Source organism: Pogonomyrmex barbatus, unplaced genomic scaffold (assembly GCF_055798465.1).
Source record: "Pogonomyrmex barbatus isolate J1 unplaced genomic scaffold, ASM5579846v1 scaffold17, whole genome shotgun sequence".
Classification (NCBI taxonomy): Eukaryota; Metazoa; Arthropoda; class Insecta; order Hymenoptera; family Formicidae; genus Pogonomyrmex; species Pogonomyrmex barbatus.
Genome location: NW_028297113.1, coordinates 2,554,085 through 2,574,742, shown reverse-complemented (window position 1 = coordinate 2,574,742; position 20,658 = coordinate 2,554,085). Strand labels below are relative to the sequence as shown.

Below are 20,658 nucleotides of genomic sequence, written 5' to 3'. Positions count from 1 at the left end.
GGTTCACGTATAAATACACAGATCAGTCTTATGATACGCGTACAATTTGGCGCAAAACAGCGTCATATCTCTTGAAAGTATTGCGTAATCGTGCTTTATTTATCGAACAAGTGAGTAGTCGGAGCGATATCGACGTTGTACTCGATAAAACGTTTCCCCGTAGTTTAAGAGGGTGGAAAAGTTTGACGTTATTTAACATCTGATATTACGTTGGACTGCCGGTCGGAAAAGTAGAACGACCCGGATGCACAAAGTAGTCCTACGACGCCTGTCGTCTTTTATATTAAACCCGACGATATTGAACGCGCGCGCGGGAGACTCTTTCCTTAAAGACCGAGTTTCGCTCTTATCACCCGCCGAAATCTCGTCTGAAAAGAAATGACGTGGGCTGACGGAAGAGTTAGAGCCGACGCGGTCTTTTCATCGTTCGGAATGACAAAGAGGACGCCGCCATCCGTTACGGGGAAAACTTCTTCGCGTGACAAGAAAAAACGTCGCCCGATCTGCGTACACGTGATCGGTGACGGCTTTCTGACAAATCCCGTTTGCAGTTCTGAAACGGACCATCAACCCTAAATACCTTCCCCGAAGTGAAATTGATAGTTTCTGCCTCGCAAAGTTGTGAACATTTATACGCATAAATAACTTCCATCTATTAAAGTAGAAACTTTCGCAGATTAGTTGAATATTTGACATTCCCGATAAAGTCCCGAGAATATCAATGCCATTATCAGATGTATACTACGACGTTTCGCAAGCGTTCGTCATTGTGGCAGGAAGAAAATGGGACGAGGGAAAGGGGGACGAAAGATGAATCGAACGGAGGGTAGACAGGGCGAAGGGCGCGTATGATTATGTCGGTCGGTATCGAAAAGGTTGACCTAAATGCACAAAGACGAGAACAAGTTACGTATGCGCTGCATCGATATGTCAATATATCGGATCCGGTCGGCTTTTCAAGAGGAATGAAGAGGTCGGGTGATCTAGGGCTCTCGTGCTCTTGTATCACCGAAGCGCGTCGAAGCTCGCGATAGGCTAACAAAAAGCCATTGTTACTTGTCGACTAAGTTTTCCCTCCACTCTCTCTTAGACGATATACGCATCTTTTCTCTTTTCCTCTTTTTCTTTTTTAGGCCGACATCGTGACATGAATGCCTGTCTTTGTATCGAACTTTGACTGATCAATCTAACGCGGTTTCATTTCCGGGTAATACCGAGTTGAGGACTACGAGTTATTATCAATCGAGATCAAACCTGTTCATCTCACGATTAGATATAGAAAAAAAAAATCTCTAATGTAGGAGCCTTAATTTGTAATTGTCTCGATTGTCTTATAAATGACCAGGTTATATATATTTAAGACTCGGTTGTCTCTCTGCAGCCATATTGAATTATGACGTCAGAAGCGAGAAATGACAAAAGTTTGCGTATAGCTTTAGCTTGTACTTTTCCCTAAAAAACATGATATTTTCGTATTCTTAAAACTTGTAAGAAATATCAAAAAGTAAGATGTCTGTCCAGATATCCAGAAATTATCAAATCACTAGATCTAGCTGAGCAGTGACCATTATTTCAAGAATTATTTTACACTTTTACGTGATTTATTGGACAGATATCTTTTTGGTATTTTTTACAAGTTTTAAGAAAATATGTTTTTAAGGAAAAAGTACAAGATAAAGATATACGACGCAAGAAACTTTTTACATTCCTCGTCTCTGACGTCACACAACCCATGTCACGCCGCGAGAAAACCGAATCTTAAATGTACTCGGTAGAATAGATATTTATTGTTTGTGTTCTGTATTCGTTGATATTCTTTGTTATGCTGAATTCAAATCGAGATGATCTCAGCGGACACAATCAGTCTTGTCTTGTCCTGTCGCTCGAACGAAAGGAAAAACAAACGTCGCGCGTTCCGAAGATTGTATTATAACGAGAGCTCTACAATATTTGTAGGAAATTCGGAAAAATGAACAAAGCGACGAGATTCGTACTCGGGATTCTTTCATGACATCCAATCTGTACGACCGCAAAAGCTTCGCTGTTACAACAATCTCCGAATCCTACCACAATTTAAGCCTTACGGCATTTTTTATTCCTATAATATCCGCGCATTACCCGCATCTTTGTAATTTTTCTCAATGAAGTAATTATCCAAGAGAATCTATACTAATATGAAAATATCAATAATTTCCACAATTAACATTGCCGCGCGAATTAATCATTCGTCATTCCCACGGTGCGGCTTTTCCGAGACGTCGGCTATTAAATTTTATTGCCGACGGCTAAGCGGTCCCATATCTCGAGGTATCGTATTGCGGCTGGCGGAAGAGGCGCGAGAAGAGTAACGCGTAAATCACATCTTACAAATCGGTCCCGGATATGGATATTATTAAGTGGAAGTGACGGCTGGATATGTCGTCGTCTATGTGTACGCAGGTGTGTGTCGACGCGCGCCCGACACACACACACACACACACACACACACACACACACACACACACACACACACACACACACACACTCGTTCGAGCATCGTAACATCGTGATACGTCGCAAACGGTACATATTGCATGTACTGCAAGCCGGTATTATGGGCTTGTGTGCTTCTTGCGGTACCCGGGCGTCCCGCGTGAATACGTGAAAGTCTAATGCCGCATACTGGCGGGCCGCATTGTGCGCGCGGATGCATACACAGTGTCGGGGAGAAACCCCCCCCCCCCCCCCCGGCACAGGTAAACCGCCGGTACACTTGTGCCGGAGCGAAGATGCACAGTCGCTACTGTCACGCGGCTTTCCTTTACAACGACGAGTAAAGCACTTCAGAAATGTGTTTATGGTGACAAATGCGTAACGATATTTCGCAACGAGATACGGCTTACAGAAAAGCGCCGGTTCTCGACTCTCGAGTGTGGCGGAAGAGAGGGAGGGAGGGAGGGAGAGAAGGGTAGGGGGAGAGACGTCACGTGCGAAATCGTTTGCGGGCAAAGTGTCGCGGAATAGCGTTGAAATTGCTACGTAATTGTAACCCTCTCCCCGGAAACGCGAAGTATGGATCGAGGGGAGAACGACTTTTTCTGAAAGGACTATTTATAGAAGGACTATTTGAGGACTTTAATGTCTGATTTTACAAACTTGTTGACGTGGATTTTTCATCTGCGTCGTATTCCCGGCGAGGGCGCTCCTTCCTTGGATTAGACGATACGCTGAACTTTAATGCAGATTGACGTACTATCTCGCGCGTGCACTTTCGCGATGCTGCGTTTCGGTGATTTTATTTTTCGCCCGGATTGCGTTCGAGATTTACAAACTTTTACACAATATGTAAATTTATGCATATTATTTGTCTAGAGTGCAGCCACTTTGCATTTTGTTTTTGCCTGTCAAAATTTGATGCATGCTGTGTCTTTTCCTTCTCGGCTCTAATGGTATTACACAAATATCTCCTGACACCTTTTTCTTACATAAAAGAGATATTTTCATTTGAACTTGGAGAACGATTTTCTATCAATCGGTATAAAGTTGGAGATGAGGAATGTAAGGAGGAGAGAGAAAGAGAATATAAAACGATTTTTGTAGACAAATGATATTTTATTTATTTGTAATTGCGATTACAAGCTTGATTATTGCGTTAACGAATGCAATGGTAATAAGAATAATAAATATTGGTTGAAAAAATAAATGAATTTCTATGAAAATCGCAATAAATTTCATCGCGCAAACATATCTGTCCGTTATTTGCTAATTTATACGCTTGAACATTTAATTTTTAGTATTTATGAAATTTCACTTCGATTCGATAATGATGAATGACTCATCATCGAAATATTGTTTCATTGGCTCGGAATATAATTTTTGAAAAAAACAGTATCGACTTTCCGTTTCTCATATAATCGGCGATTTCCGCTATCTCCTCGTCGGGGGTGCTCATCTTTTGAATTTATCCTATCGAGATCCCGCAAGAGATAGTGACAACGCCCCCGACGGTTTCTCATCTCAGCGGAATGCCTACTATCGATTATATCACGCACATTATATCGTGTATATAAAACCGCAAAACCGCGGAAGGAGAATCGAGGGGGATGGAGAGGAGGGGGAGGGAGAGGCTTCGACTCTCGCGGTGTCACGGGAGACTTCGTGACGAGAAGCTATTCCTGGAGTATTTTAGGGTTACAAGTTCGTTAGATTGCGGAGATAGGCCTCCGCGGGCTTATTTATGGATCGAATTCGCGAGATTTCCGGGAAAGCTCGTTTTCCTCCCTCCGCCGCACGCTACGCCGCCGCCGGTTCTCTTCCCCCCTCCCTCCGGGTGTTCCGTAGTCACGGCGTGCCGCCCCGTCCATTATGATACGACTGTTCGATCGAGCACGGGGACGTGATATCACTGACTAACGAATCCAGACTTCAGAAATCGGATTTAGAAGTTGCCCGTGGGCCGCATTAAGTACATAAATCACGAGCGCGTTCCGGATTTCTCTCGGCTGATGAGTGGACCGCACTGGTTCGGTCAGAATCACGGAAGCCAATCTCGGGTAAAATATGTATTAAATCTGCCACACTGTGTGTGTGACGCCACTCTCCGAACAACACTTGACGCATTTAATATTCACGCTCGAGTTAGGTATACCATCCATCCATATTTCATCGTCGCTCGGCGATAAACGTGCGCTCGTTTGTGATGCGTCTGCTGCTAAATCGGGCGCGCGCGGCGTACGCAAGTAATACCCTGCCTTGTTGTGCGAAACGACGCTGCCGGAGATCGGGAGAACGAATTTCGTAATCGGATCGCGCTGACGATTGACAAGACGTTTGACGACGCCGGCCGACGAGATGCATTCGGGATGACGCCGCCGCCGCCGCCGCCGCCGCCGCCGCCGTTGCAGTTCTCTCGTGGCGAGAGGTTGCCACGTCACGAGAGGAACTCGTCTCGCCGGTTATGACACGAGACTCTCTCGCTATGGCTGTATCGTATCAAGCAGCAAACCAATCAAGTTGCCACAATAGGGCCGACGACGTAGGCGACGACGGCGACGGTGGCTGCCTCCGATACCGACATGGAATTTTCCTCGGGGTTGCTTCAGACGATCCTCGTCTGTTCGGGTACACGCGGGGGTAGTGGTGTAACGCGCGTTCCACCGAGCCGAGCTGGAAGCTTGCGGCAGATTTTCACTAACAATAACCGTCACCCTTCTCGTTGGTAGCGACAACGAAGAAGCGAGGTGCTACCGTGGCGAGGACTTTACAGCGGGGGATGGAGGGGGCAAATGAAGGCATCGATTCGTCATTTGTCTCGCTCTCTCTCGTCGAGCGACGTCGCCTCCTCTCACCCGCTTTTCGTCTTATGTTTCTCTACACTATTTACCCGGAATTTGCGTTGCGAACTAGTAGCCATTCTCCTCCTCTTCCTCCTCTTCTTCCTTCTCCTTCGATGATCGGCGCTCAACGTTGCGGCGTCACAAAGGTGCCACAATATCGGCTTGAGGAAACGTTTGGATTTCCGACACCTGACGGCTTGAACCGTTCAATAATAGGGGAAGGATATCGACATCACCTTTCGCGAATATAATTACACGGAATATTCGGTATTGGCTAATCGAAGCTATTCCGTTTTTATCAATCCCATTACGGATCCGCAAGATGAATTAATTCGCTTAATTCATAAGAAAATTTTATGATAGACAGGATAGAAAACGCTTCACTTGAAAATTATCTCATGACGCCGCGTTAGCGCCTGTTGGAAACGTAACACCGTGAAATAATTTTGGAGGGAAACATCTTCAGCATATCGGACTTACAAGTGTACGGCGTTGTTGAAGCGTACGCGAAGGTTATTAACGGAATCACGATGATTGTCACGGAACGTTCGAGCGCGGATTAGCCTTCACGTCAGGCACGCAGCGCGGATCGGACAGAAAAGTCAAGGGACTCTCGTTATCGCGGTCGTTACCAAGATAATATCGTCGTTGTAGCACGACGGCGGGCGCACAGTGCGCCCGCGACACTCGCTAAGCAAGCCAGCATGCAACGCCGGCTACGTGGTTACACAATGGTGACCTGGCTGTAAACCCGCTAACGAGGACGTACTTCGACACCTGGCAGTAGTTTACTTTGTCAGTACGCCCTTGGACTGTATAAGCGAGGAATAACGAGGGATAACTATTATTAGATGTAGTTGCTCCGACTATCGCGTTGACGGTAACGCCTCGCGTTCCCGGCGCTTGTACGAATTCGGCCCATAGTACGTTTCAAGTTGCAGCGATTGTGCTCCCGAATCGACATCGCGGGGCATTTGCTCGCTGCCACATTTCGCATAACGATATTTATCATGCAGAAATAATATTCCCTTCGTCTAGAAATCGATAACATGTTCTCTTCGCATTTTTTTTTTTTTTTTTTTTTTTTTTTTTTTTTTTTTTTTTTTTTGAGAATTCGACACAAACGTCTTGATGGTTGCGTTAGAGATAAGACTCCTTTAGTGATGTCACGTGACGTTAATAGTAAAGACCTGGCGATCTGCTTGTATCTGAAAAATCATAGAATTAAAATTTTTTTTTTTATTATCATCGATACGTTATGATCGTATTTCTCATTCGCGCGTTCGAATCTCCGTTTGCCGGAATAAATAACTCGTTTGTTTGAATAACTCGGCACAAAAGAGGGATGCGTCCATGAGCTAAACGCGGTGTGCATGAGTATTCACGTCGATAAAGCGCAACGACTCGCATGCGCCGCATGTTTTGAAAGCGTTGTCGCCACAATCGCGGTTAATTACTACCATATTCATGTACACGATACATGTTTCTTAGTCACGAGGCTGGGCTGCACGGGGTGCCTGCTAATCCGACACGCAGATGCGGCCGTGATTCGTTAGTTGTTCCGAACACGTACATTGAATTAATACTGAGCTTAATTAAATCGCCGATATAAACAATCATCGCTGCATTTTCAGTTGCAACGTCGTGCGCCACCTCGTCGCCGTCCGGATTTCCGCGGGGGAAATAGCGAGGAAAAAATTCCTCATGTTTTTCCTCTGTGCGCGATACGACAAGAGTGATGCATCGGATACGTCAAAAGCTCTCCTCTTTTTCAAACGGATTTGGGAGCTGTGTTTTTCGCAGCGATTATTAGTAGCTTGCCACTTGTCGCAGAATTTTAATTTACAACGTACTTTGATCGCAGTTAAAAGAGACCCGTTAATATTGGATGAAAGATGAAAATTTACCTTATTTTAACTGTTAAAGTCTATTCTCCGATTTTCGCAATTTTTATTATGAATTATATTGTTATGAATTTAAGCATTGAGCATGATTATTTTTCCCGGCAGAGGAAGCTTCGCGCGGTAACTCTGATATTAAAAATAATTCAGCGCAAAATATTCAGGAGAACATAACAACGTTGAGCTCATGTAACAAGGATACGCACATAGGACTTTTTCAAGACGGGGGATCGACGTAAAGAGAAAATGAGAGAGGATGTGCTTTCCCTTGTAGCTTTTTCATAAAACGGAAAATGAGGTGACTCTGACATTTCCGATACATCTGACTTGCCGGTATCGCAAACACAATACTAACGTTTGACCGTGAAATATAATATCGGTATCGGAGAGAGAAAGCGAATCAACGTTCCCTTTCAGCTGATCATAAATCCAGGTGGAGTCGGACGAGCTCGGAATACCTTTTTCGCGGCGAGAGAGAAAGCATCGTCGAGACGTGATGTATCGCAATTTGATACGCGATTTAGCGGAAGGCCGTAATCGTAAAGAGCAATATCGGGGGTGTCAATTAACGACGGGGGGAGGATGCAAGCTACGCTCGTCGCGTAATTGCTTGCAACCTGTACGCGCGCACCACAATTGGCCGCCGTCGCCTAAGTACAATATCGTTAAGTACTTCGTGTCTCGTCTTAATTGACACTTTAATTGGTTCTCAAGACGTAATTGCCGTCGAACGTAATTGATGTTTACGCTTGTAAACATCAGTCGGACGGCGGGCCAGCTCCCTTCGATTTCCGTCGGAACTTAAGATCTTGTTCCAATTAATTAATTCCAATTAACTTGATAGAGTCGCCGTCGACGGACGTCTCCACGGAGAGTATCTGCAGAGAGCTCGTATCTCCACGTGAAAAATCCGACGCGTCATTGATCCTCGTAAGTTTTTCCTCACTTACCGTCCCGCGAGCCGTCCATTACTGTCATTTGTCATGTCTGAAAAGGTTATACCTATAATGTGTTCCGAGATAAGAGCGGCGACCTATTTCTCCCCCTCCCCTCTCCTCCCCCCCACCCCCGCCTCCCCTTTTCACACGTGTGTGTTTCGTGAAATATAGTTCTATATGTAGAGGTTTGCATTTACTTTTTGAATATAATCTAAGGTGCAAAATGTGCCCCAGGTGCACTGTGTCGTGCATATGCACTTATTCGAGGTGCGCTATCAGTAATGCTGTGCAATCTCCATGGTGCAATATATTTCTTGCGACAGTTCCCGCGATTGTTCTGAATTCGCCTGGATGTTTGCCTTCTGATTATTAAAGCGTAAAATCTCGGATAATAGGTTTTTGTCTAATCTCCGCCGAGGATTTCCGCCGAGTAAACCGTCAAGAAAGAACATCAACGACGAGCTGCGATACGTTGAATAAGCGCGTAGAAAATATATTAAGATTATTTAATTTAATAACGTAACTGTTATTGGCTAATGATTATTATTGAAAAGAACAATTTTGTTGAGTATAAATCTGAAAAATAATTTTGTTGGCCCATCAAAATAAATACTTGAAGGTATTCAAATTTGTTGTATTGAAATATGAAAAGATTTTACAATATTATAATCATGTTTAATCATCCTACATAATATTATAGTTTTGTCGCCCCAATAAAATTATATTATTCTTCAAGTCTGTATTCGGCCAAATTTTTGGAATTTCCTACGGTGAAATTCTTTCCATATGTATTTTTAAAGCGTACGGAATAAAAGCGTTTGTTCGACGGTTTATCAGCGGTCTCGGGATGCGGTGTCGTTTGCGCAATGTCTGCCGGATTTAATCTTCGACAATATGACTTCTCCTCTCTCGTACGACTAGGAACAGGTATGACGTACAATTCGTTCATCATGTACGAGTACGAAATACGACGGCCGAGTTACACAGTCGATACCGTATCTATGACATAACAATTTTAGAATCGACATTATTGCTGACTACCAAAACAATGACAAGAGTTATTTTCTGTCTGACAGGTGTCGGTAAAATGTCGATCGCGTTTTGTTTCTCTCTCTCTCTCTCTCTCTCTCCCTCTCTCTCCCTCTCCCACTTTATTCTTTTCTCTCTCTTTCTCTCTCTTTTTTTAATATCGTTTGCTACGAGAGCACGGGCAATTGGACGGACACAATATGTAACATGGCAGATCGTGAACCGAATATGTCTGCAGGGATGGGCGATGCCGGCGTTATCTCGCATACCAAAAAGATGTAATGGAAGAATTATGATGTCGTAAAAAAAATCGACGATCGTCTATCTTTTCGCAAAACGGTCCGACGGAAATTAAAAATACGAATACACACGTACCGCTGGTATACTCTTGTAACAAAAAAAAAAAAAAAAAATAGAATGAAAGACGCAGCGTAACTTTCCTTAATTCGTTCGAAATTTTATGACAAAGATCCGAAGATGGAGATTGGAATGCATTTACCGATTTGTATGCAGATTGTAGCAAGTCTAACCAGCGAGGTTTCCGTTCAGTTGAACCGTCACGTCATCGGCGGACACGTAAGAGACGTGGCGCGCGTCGTAAATGCCGGCGCGATATAGAAAATTTTATCTGTGGCAGGTATCAATTATCGCGCTTCTCCTCTTGACGTAGCACGCGGCCGGCGTGTTTAGCTCGGCGTTTAACTCGTTCGCGGCTTAACGGCTTCCGCGACTGATTTCGCCCTCTTAGCCGCGGTACGGAACTCGTAAAACCAGTCATATCGGTCGTCGTAAAAGCCACGGTCGAACGTCGGACCGGCCCGGAAGAGGGCAATTACAGTTACCGGGGCGGTCGCGCAAACGAGAGCCGCAGGGTGGTCCCTATTTTCGTCCCTTGTCTCGCGCGCGCGTTCGAGAGGAGAGAACGGAGAACGGTCGATCGGGATTGAGAAGGACCGATTGGCTCGTCCCGTATCCTGTATCGAATAAACCAGGCTTCCCGCCACGGTTCTATCGCGGTTTTTTTATTATCCGCCGTGTAACCGTCATCCTTACGTTCTCCGTCGATACGTACGACGCGTGTCGATAGACCTTTATGATACGTTTCATTCATCGTTCTTTTTCCTCTTTTTTTTTTTTTTTCCTTTCTTTCCTTCCTCCCTTTATCTTTTTCCGCAGCAGGAAGTGTCGCGTTGGCAATTATAACTCCCGGACCGCCTCGAGTCTCTATTTTCAAGACGAAGCTCGCGTTACCATCATCCAGCAAATTTCTCTCCTCTTTCCTCGGTATATAATACTTAGGTTACATTCGGTATTTTATTTCTTTTGCGCTGTCACTCCCGCGTAAAATAGAAAACGACGCGTAGGAGTCGAGATGAAACGGGAAGAAAAATAAAAGCTGCGAATGGGGGAACATTCCTCCGCGAGAGCGTGTCCCTCAAAACGGAAAAATTAATTACTTTCGTGACTGGCTCTGCCACACTTGTACGCGTACATTTATATACAAATTATTTCGTAGAAATTACAACAGAGAAACTATAACGTAACTAAAATATAATTTCAAGTTTCTCTTCTTAATTTCGCTAACTCTACAGTAAGAGCTACTTCATTATGGCCCTATGATCGAATATTCCAACGAAGAAAATTCAAGATAAAGGTGATATAATATCTTTTTTCTTCATTTACGTATGTGAAGAAAACTCGTTTTTCATATAATCTAGCGCTATTATCTTTAAAAGAGCCAGATTTGCGCTGACGCCTCTTAGCACAATATTTTATCGATAAATCGTATTGATATGCGCATTTATACTTTAAGCATATTTATCAATCTCTTCAATATGTATATCTATAAGTATTAACATATAATTTAATTTATTTAACATATAATTTATATTTAAAGTGTTCGCTGAATTTTTTAATAAAACGATCTGACACTTTTTTCATGGAAAATGATGGTCGGAGGTTTGGTGCTCAAAGGTTTAAAGTACACCTCTCTTCTTGTTCGCACATCTCTCCCTTTCCTTCCTCCACCCTTCTCTCTCTCTCTCTCTCTCTCTCTCTCTCTCTCTCTATCTCTGTAATTAAATATTACGTGTTCTCGTACATCATTTAAATTCAATCGCACGTGGAAGATAAAGAGGAGCTTACAATTAAAATGAACGCGATACGTTTTTATTGGGACGTGCAAATCGCCCCAAGTGCTGGTCGAATTTTTAGCTGAATCCATCAAACGCGGATAACTGCTTGTGCATCTGATGTTTCAAGCACTTTGTTAATCGAAATGTTTGATCTCTCGCTTTCTCTCTCTCTCTCTCTCTCTCTCTCTCTCTCTCTCTCGGATGAAGAGAAGTACTTGTTTTTTGTGCTACGCGATCGTTTTTCCATAGTGCACTCGACGGGAACCTGCTGTTTTTTGCGCGTGCGAAATATATACACTCCTGTGTGACGAATTCAATATGCTATCCATTTTGTCAGATTGTTAAACTCCTGGCTTACAACGACGTATCGGGTAACCTCCGACCGTTTTCAGCGTCTTCGCGCTTGACGTTGCCGTAGGCGTTTCATTAACGAAGTCTTCCACCCCCCTCCCCCTCCCTCTTCTCCGCCTTACCTCCGTCCCGCCTTCATCTTCGACGAATGTGGATGCTTGCTAATTAAGAACACAGCTTGACTGAAAGAAGCAACGTAATACAATTCAATAACGCAATTAACGGCGCGCTGTTCGAGTTGATTCATCTCTCGTCATAAACGTTCCTCGAGCATAAAGCGCGAGTTCTTCCGGACATTATGTTGCGTTGCATCATTAATTCTGAATTTCGATAGTATCGTAAATCAAGATTGCTTTGCGATTGAATGGATGTGTCCATCGAGAACTTTACGATGACATGATATTTGCTTTTTAGTCGCGCCGACATAATTGCGACTTATTGCCATCTTATTACTTCACACATAAATTACTTCATAAATAAAGTCCTCAGAGGGGAGATGAGACGATAAATTATGGAGAAAATCTGTGTTCCGCCCGTAAACCATCCAGTCGCAAAGAGTTTTTTGTGAATCATATTTCGTTTGAACGGGGGAGAAGGGGAGGAGGGGAGGGGAGGGGACAACATTTATTCCCGCCGATATCAGATACGAATAAATCGATTTTGGATTTTTTTCCGCACGCGATTATTATTCCATAGCTTACATGAGCTCGTAAAAAATCGAACGCAAACACGAACAGTCAGCGTGCCGCGTTTTCGCGTTATTTTTCCCGTGTTATTTTTCCCGTTCGTCGAATCTAATGCAAACATTTCTTTTTTTTTTTTACGTTTACATAACCGGCACACGTCGGCGAGCATTGTTCCTTAATTATTATCGATTCGATCGCGTCGTTCTTGCCCGCGGCGATAAGTACGAAATTATGGAATCTCCGGGAAACGAAAGTTCTTGCGACTCGTACTCGACCGCCTGTGACCGGAATTCAGCTGGCGGCACTCGGCACATCGTTTTCAACGTCCTTCTACTGCAGTATTTCTGGAACCATGCTCCATGGAACACCGGAATCCTGCGAAGGAAAACAGTACTTTTTTATTTGGCGAAATAACTTTGGATATGTATGATTCTCTTGAGAATTTTAATGGCATGAATTTTGCAAAAAAGCAAAGTCTAAAAACAGCTTTATCTTTTTAATGAGTTTATTACATTAAAATCTTTGTGTATGAAAGAAAAAATTATTAACGCGGTGAAATTCTTTTTTATAAATTTTTATAAATTAACTCTTTGAGATTATCCGCGAAAAATGCCAGAAATGATTTTCGAGAGAGCAAACGGAAAGAGCGAACACGTGAGAGAATATCGATGTTCGAAATCTTCAGGGTTTTTCTATTAGCCGTAAACTAGAATCGTCACGTCGGATATATTCCACTATTCATTTCAATTGCCGATCTCTCAATTTTTTTGCCGATTCGCGGTTTGTCTTCCTCATAAATTCCATGACGACCAAATTAAATGTTCTTTATATGAATATCGCGTCTGCGGATACATTGCGCAAAAGATTTTCTCATTAAAAAAAAAAGAATACGTCATCACAGGAAGAAATTAGTTTATTTTTAAATAATGCTTCCCATCAGCGCGTAAAAATTACGGAATCTATGAAAATATCGTCTTGTAAAATCTCAAAACTTCTCTCTAGAATAAAGATATAATTATTAAGAATAATTTTTATCTTGAATAAAGATGGGGAAAATACGATTGCCGTACGTCGACTTTTTGAAAATTTATACTTAATTGTTTCTATTAGATTAAAATTTCTTATTATATATATTTTATATTTAAACTTTTCGCCATTTTACACGAGCGTCGCTCAGAGGAGCCGAAGTGAAATTGGATTAACTACGGTTTATATTCTTAAAATGTGAACGCAGCCGTGACAGTAAAAGGAGGAGGAGAACAATATTGAGTGTACGAAACGTGATTTGCGATTTCGGAGACGCGATGGTATTCACGAATATCCCGAGAATTTCCGGTGAGAAAGTATAGCTCGTAAATTTTGACCGGGCATTCCATCACTATTCTCGCGCACCGCCACTTCGCTTCTTCCTTCCTCCATTCAAAATTTCACTCAACTTCCTTAGGACACTTAAATAAGGAAACATCAATGAACGAACTTCGCCGAACATTTACACGAACATGATTATCCTCTTTCGGAGGAAATAATATCCCCGAAGTTGTTATATAACACGAGATTACACAACCATATACATGGTTTATACATTAAATCCCTAGACTTTTCTTTTTACGACGTACTTTCTTTTTTACGGCGTATTGATGCTTTCTTAATCTTCTTTGTAATGTTTTTGGAATAATATTTATTGACTATGCAATACGTCATTGGATTATTTCTTTGTTTATTCGTCTTATAGACAGATAAATGATCGATATATATATATATATATATATATACCGATGAAGCTGCAAACTTTCGAAAGTATAGCGATGCTGTTTTGTAGTGATAAAATAATTACATGAAGAATGCACGGAATCGGAAGAGAAGGAAGAGGACGATCACGTGGAATTCTCGTTCAAGACTTCCCTCAGGATTTGCGCGTTCGCAAACTTTGGTCGCCGACTTGACGCTCGACTATTTATTCCCGCTGCTTTACGACTCGCTTCTTCCACTTCGTTATTCGCCCACCTTATCGGGCATTTTCCCCCTCCCCTGCCCCTCTTCTCCCTTCCTTTCCCACCCCATGCAAGATTCGCACTCTGCAGAATGATTATTTATCCAAACCGTTCCCTTCTTCGACGATTTTGCACGGCTTTATAAACGCGAGCGGGAGCGGGAGGAGTAAAATCCAGACGTTATTTCTATTTTTCTCTCTTTTTCGCTCTTCCTTCCCCCTCCTTCTGCGAGTATCGATTTTAATTTCAGCAGAGTACACGCCGTTGCGACGCCGCGCGAGAAACGAGAGTATTCCTGTAAAGTTTGCGAGAACGAGATTGTCGATATTCGACGGATTCGTGAATAACCATCCAGCTCGTTCCTGTCCCGAATCGCGTTTCCGCCTCGACTTCGCCAAAGTCTGAAGTTAAAAAAGTCGAGAGACTTTTATCTCCGCCGCCGCCACGCTCCGCGCCACGCTTCCGGCGTACACGCGTGTGAAATTATCGGGATAACGGGAGGATGATTCACGGGAGATTGACGATTGAAATTTCTCCGATGTATTAACCGAATAATGATGATCGGGATGTTTGGACTTTGAAACGATGTAGGTATAATGATTACTCGTTCGTGGTTACGCATCCAATTTGCGGTTTCGCCAGGCGTACGATACGAGTGTGTTTGATATCATTTTGAATGCGTGAATATTTAATCCTTTTAGAGCACAATACGCGTTTACGTTAACTTTACCGCGAAATGAAATTTGACATGATACCCTTGATCCTTCTGACAAAACTTTTCTATCTTTCTCTTTCTGTTTTCTTTTTTTTTCAGAAGTCGATGAGAGGCAGCGTCACCGGACCACAAAGTCGAGATAAATATGTTCTGGATGATCAAATAATCCGTTGGACGTAAGTAATGATCGCACGCGAGTTTGATCGAACTACGAACCGTACGATTTACGGCACGTACAAAGCTCAATGTGTAATTACATAACTCCGCATTAAATGTCATAAGCGTAATTACATTTTCCGATAGCTATGCATGAAAATCGAACATAAATTCAAACGTAGATATTTAATCGGCACGATCTATGCGTTTTCATCGTGGCCCACTAATTACGCTCGCACATTTTGAATTACGTTTACTGGGAACGTGTAATGGTACCAATTGCCGTCGAATTTTGTGATTTAGGTTCGGCTACAAAGATAATACTTATAGGGTTATAAACCTAATAAAACGCATAAACTGTCAAGCTGACAAATTTAAATTGCGGAAATGATAAAACTTGTGAAACATTTAAGAATTTACGATGTGTTTGCGAAAGAAATAATTTTTTTGTTTGAACATGAGATAACTCATGTGAGATTCTTGTGAATTAAATAACATATATGATAAGTTGGATAATTATGAGATCCAGTTAAGATAAACCGTATAATCTGTCAAATTTAAATTACAGAAATAATAAAATTTATGAAATCTAAGAATTTACGATATTTACGTGTGTTTATAAAAGAAATTATTTTTTCAGAAATAAGAGAGAACTCATGTGAAATAAAATTTAATCTGATAATAATTAATTATCAAATTAATTATTATCAATCATTAATTATTATCAAATTAAATTTTATCTCACATGAGTTCTCTCTTACTTCTGAAAAAAATAATTTCTTTTTAATTCTTCTTTCAATTCTTTTTAATTTGATAATAAGTGATAATAAAACTTGTGAAACATTTAAGAGTACGATGTGTTTGTAGATGTTTACAGAAGAAATGATTTTTTTTTTTTTTTGGAAATAAGAAGTAACTCATGTGAGATTCTTGCAAATTAAATAACATGATCGGTAAGTCGGATAATTATGGAATCTGGCAGTTAAGATATCAGCGATGCCATTCTATAAAATTGCGGCGGCGATAGCGAAACGGGAAATCTTTGCACGTTATGCGTGGAAATATATTTGCGACACGTACGACGCAAGGTGCGGTTTAAACTTGCAAACGGACTCCGGATATATCGCGGACTACAAAGTCATAGAAAATCTCCGCCAGGCGGGACCGAACGTGATATCCGAAGTCACTCACGAATTCATAGGATATTTTTTTCCCCTCTCGCTCGATTTCTCACCTCTCGCGCGCGCGCATTTTTCCCCCTCATCTCCCTTTTCCTTTATAACGTTTATTTCCACCTTCTTTGTCGACGCGATTTGCTCGCGGTCACGTGTGCCGATTTGACAATGTTTCCAAGAATTTTCTAAGCGTTCTTCGTTTCTCATTGTTATAAATTTTGTGACAATCAGCGGTAAGCTCCTTCATTCAACGTGGCTTCATTTTTTTCTGCACAACTATTGCGAAAAATTTTCCGGTAAATACGAATTTTACGATGTTCTCAACATTATTCATGAATTTTTTTGATTACTTAATATACATGATAACTTGTTAGAAAATTCTGTTTAAAATTTTTGAAAATACAACATAGAAAGATGCGAGGATCGAGACGTGATCGAAAAATGGAAAAAAAAGACAGATCGTAGACGCGTCAATATATTGTGAAAATCCATCCGGTGTTTCCTATCCTTTCATTGCTATTATTGCTTTCATGTTGTCGCTCCATAACTTTATTCCGCAAAATGTTCGATGTATAACACACGTAAAAGCACGTCATGGAAATTGTGGAGCGCAGCTCTCGCGCAACGACAACTTATACCGGGTACGGATTTATCGCGCGCGTGTGTACTGCGAGTAGCGCGAGTCAACAATGTAGGAAGTCTCGTAGAAATAACTCCGGGGAATAGATGGCCGTAAGCAATCGAAAGTATCCTACTCGATTTGGCTACGACTCCGCGGAATCTCTCGAGCGTAATAATAATGCCCGTATCTATCCCTTACCGGTAGTTACATCCGAGGAGATAATCGTCTTGACGACCCAGTTTACAACACATTCGTCGCATCCAGAAGAAGGAGAGAGAGAGAAGGGAGAAAGAGAGAGAGAGTGCGGGAGGGAGGGAGGGAGAGAGAGAGAGAGAGAGAGAGAGAGAGAGAGAGAGAGAGAGAGTGTGTGTGTGTGTGTGTGTGTGTGTGTGTGTGTGTGTGTGTATGCGAAATATTGCGCTTGCAGTTGGAACGTAAGATGTTTGCGTTTTCGAGACGGTCTTAATAATCACTTTGTCGCGGCACTCTAACTTTCGAGCGTTTTGCTCGAAATTTCACGAAAGTTCTTTTACTTAGTCTAAGTATAATAACGAAAATTTTGCGCACGCAAAGTCAAAATATAAGAACTTGCGCTTGCACAAGCGTGATTGTCGAATAACAGACAGCGCGGGTCTTACGCTTACATTACGCGCGTTATCAACATTAATTTGTTCTCGCGGAGTTAAATATAGTTTGGGAAACTGCAATAAATTACAACGTTATGTTAATTCCGAAAACGAGTCACGAATTCCTCGTGTAATTATTATTTACTTCGAATCTCTCTCTCTCTCTCTCTCTCTCTCTCTCTCTCTCTCGATGCGACGTAATAACGATCAATAACTCGACTCTGCGAACTGGTACGAGCGATATTACAGAACGAACGGCTGCTCGCGACGAGCAGCTCTCGCATTTTTCGAATTACCGGTCACGAGAGAACTCGCGAGGAGCGTGGCGATTAACGACAAGCTCCTCGACCCATCGAGTTTCCTCCTCCATCGCGAAAAGGTGCACCGAGGCGACATTACGGCAGCAGCTGCCGTGTATCGTCGTTCCACGATGACAACGACGACGACGACGACGACGATGACAACAACGACGACAATGACGACGACGATGGGTTTCGACTGCACTTTGGTGTCAAAGACGCAATAAACTCTCCGGCATCACCGGAGATGTTTAAGTGCCTCCGAAGTTCTACGAGTGCTTCCTGGAGAGCAGCGGAGTCTCACGGTGACCCAGTTCAAATAAAAACATACTAGGTATACCACATAAAATGATCAGCGAACGTGACTTCTTTACTGCAAAGCTCTTACGGAAGTAGTATCCATTGATAGATTGAAATTCATTAAGATTACTCGATCTCAACGCTTGCGCTGTTTCTGGACTGTTTTCTCCCGATAAACGGGAAACGTCGCAACGTTGCGTATTTAAATTTTTAGATGTGATAGCTCGCTAAATAATTAAACGTTGGATTCTTTCTTTATATTTTTATGTCACCTTTTTTTTCATTATCGCGATGGAGAGGAGATTTTGATAAAATATCCACTTTGCGATAGTAGGACGTTTTATTGTATACTTTGAATGGTGTGCATAAACACTGATCCGGTCAAACCTGATTTTTCCTGCAATCCCTCTTTACTTCTCGCTTTTCATTCTTATATTTTGTCTTATTTTTACATCCCCTATTTCTTCCCCTCGTCTCGGCTTCCTGGATGCGAGAGCCCAAGAGTGGTTAGTTACGTCAGCCGGTTTGCATTTTAAAGAAGCAATGGGAATATCCCCCTTCCTTCTCCTTCTTTCCTATCGATGAACGATACATCTATCCTATAGTGGAAAAAAAAATCTAAATAATCAACGTTTTACTTTTGGACGTGTATTAGCGAGAAATGTTACCCCTGCACGCGCATATTCATATTTATTTTCGCATATTGGAAAGAGCGATCGCTCGAATATAAGTCCACGCGCTCCGCGGACCGTAACACCGAGCTTTTCGGAGCTTACACCCCTATGTATCTTAAACACACAGAAATGCACACCTTACGCTCCTTACGCGTAGCTCGCATCTGCGCGCCCGTGACTATGTCGAATCTCGCTCGCCACCTCTGGGTGTAGAGACGATGCTCTCGAAACGTGCGCCAGTCTACATAGGAGGATTACGCGCGAGCATCTGCTGCCGCGTTCCCGGCTCGCATTACGTGCCTCCCTCTATTACAAGGGGCATTAATGCTCCCGATGGCACACCCGTGTGTTTCCGGAGCAGAGAAAAAACAATGGGTAATTCCCGGGACACTTGTCCCGCAGGAGCTTGCAAACGCGCTCTGGTACCTGTCCATTGCCTCCCTCCCCCCTCCCCCTCCCCCCCCCCCCCTCCGGGTCAGTCGGCAGCCGGTGGAAACAGAACGAATAGGATAAGACAAGCGCTCGGTCCCGAAGTAGCCAAGTAAGAAACGGGAAACGGGTACGACTTCTTCATTGCCCCATAAAACTCAACGTACCTTTTACCAGCACAAATAATTATAATCATAGCAGACCCGATAAAGCACGAAGAGGAGGGCACGGGGAGGGAGGGCGAGAGAGGAAAGGGGGTGATTGTCGAGGGACGCGTAGGCGGTTAGATAGAGGCAAAGCTTCTGAAGAGTAAATAACAGCTCCGATAGAATCGAATCTTCGCGCGCGCCTTTACTTCGTCTTCGTCGTCGTCGTCGTCGTCGTCGTCGTCGTCGTCGTCGTCGTCGGCGATGGCGTCTTTATCGGCGCCATTACGCTCGGTTTGCCGTTATCCAACTTTCCAAAATCAGAGAAAACCCCGCCAACGTCGCAAATACTTTCAGTTCTACTTTTCTCTTCCTTCCTTTTCATTCTCTCTCTCTCTCTCTCTCTCTCTCTCTCTCTCTCTCTCTCTCTTCATTCTGCGCTTCGATTATCTATAGATGTTCCATTTGCTTCCAACAATTTCGTTCCATTTTTAAAATTTTCTCACGATCACTACCTTTATAAGAGATAAAAGGACAGACGGTCGTCTCCTTATGGCCGTCTTCTTATCGATCACTGTGGTTTTTGGTCATTTTGCGCGGTAGGCTAGGCGTAGATTTGACAATTCGCGTAACACTGTAGATTAGTCCATTCTGCGGTGAGAGGTAATGAGAGTGGGTAGTTTCGAACCGCATGGTGAACCTGAGTGCGCCAAATTTGGCCGTGCGGGTTGCAGTTCTCGTCAGCGTCATAAGCTACATCAACCGTTGCAACGCAACGTGTTAGTTCCTAATGGCTCTTGCCATTACCTGTCAGACGTGGCACATTTTGATTTGGAAGAAATTACGCTGGTAAGCGTAAAGTTTCGTGTTTCGCAACGGACATAACAAATAAGTGGAAAATATCACAAGAGATCACGGAGTTTATTCCACCATCGCGAGTTCACCACGCGCATATTTTTCGCTGCTTACGAGGGCGTTGGGATCAGAATTGAAATATCGTCTGAAAAATATATAAGAATTTTTTTGTCAGGGATGTTATTTTTTTTTTCTTTGTTTAGCATAATATCAGGCGCAGATTTATTCACTTACACATACATGGCGGATGGTAATTAGCGCTCCATTATTCGTGGCTACACCTTCGCCGCGCAGTTATCGCGCCGCATAATTAGA

The 20,658-nt window shown here is 42.8% G+C and overlaps 1 protein-coding gene across 1 annotated transcript in view; it reads left to right on the top strand.

The window, feature by feature from the left end:
* The window catches only part of LOC105429350 (uncharacterized), a 225,331-nt gene that overhangs the window by 48,131 nt on the left and 156,542 nt on the right, over positions 1 to 20,658 (top strand). Inside the window, exon 2 of the mRNA XM_089074417.1 lies at positions 15,161 to 15,237. The gene's annotated coding sequence lies outside the window, so the exon portion shown is untranslated. The remainder of the gene's footprint in view (positions 1 to 15,160; positions 15,238 to 20,658) is intronic.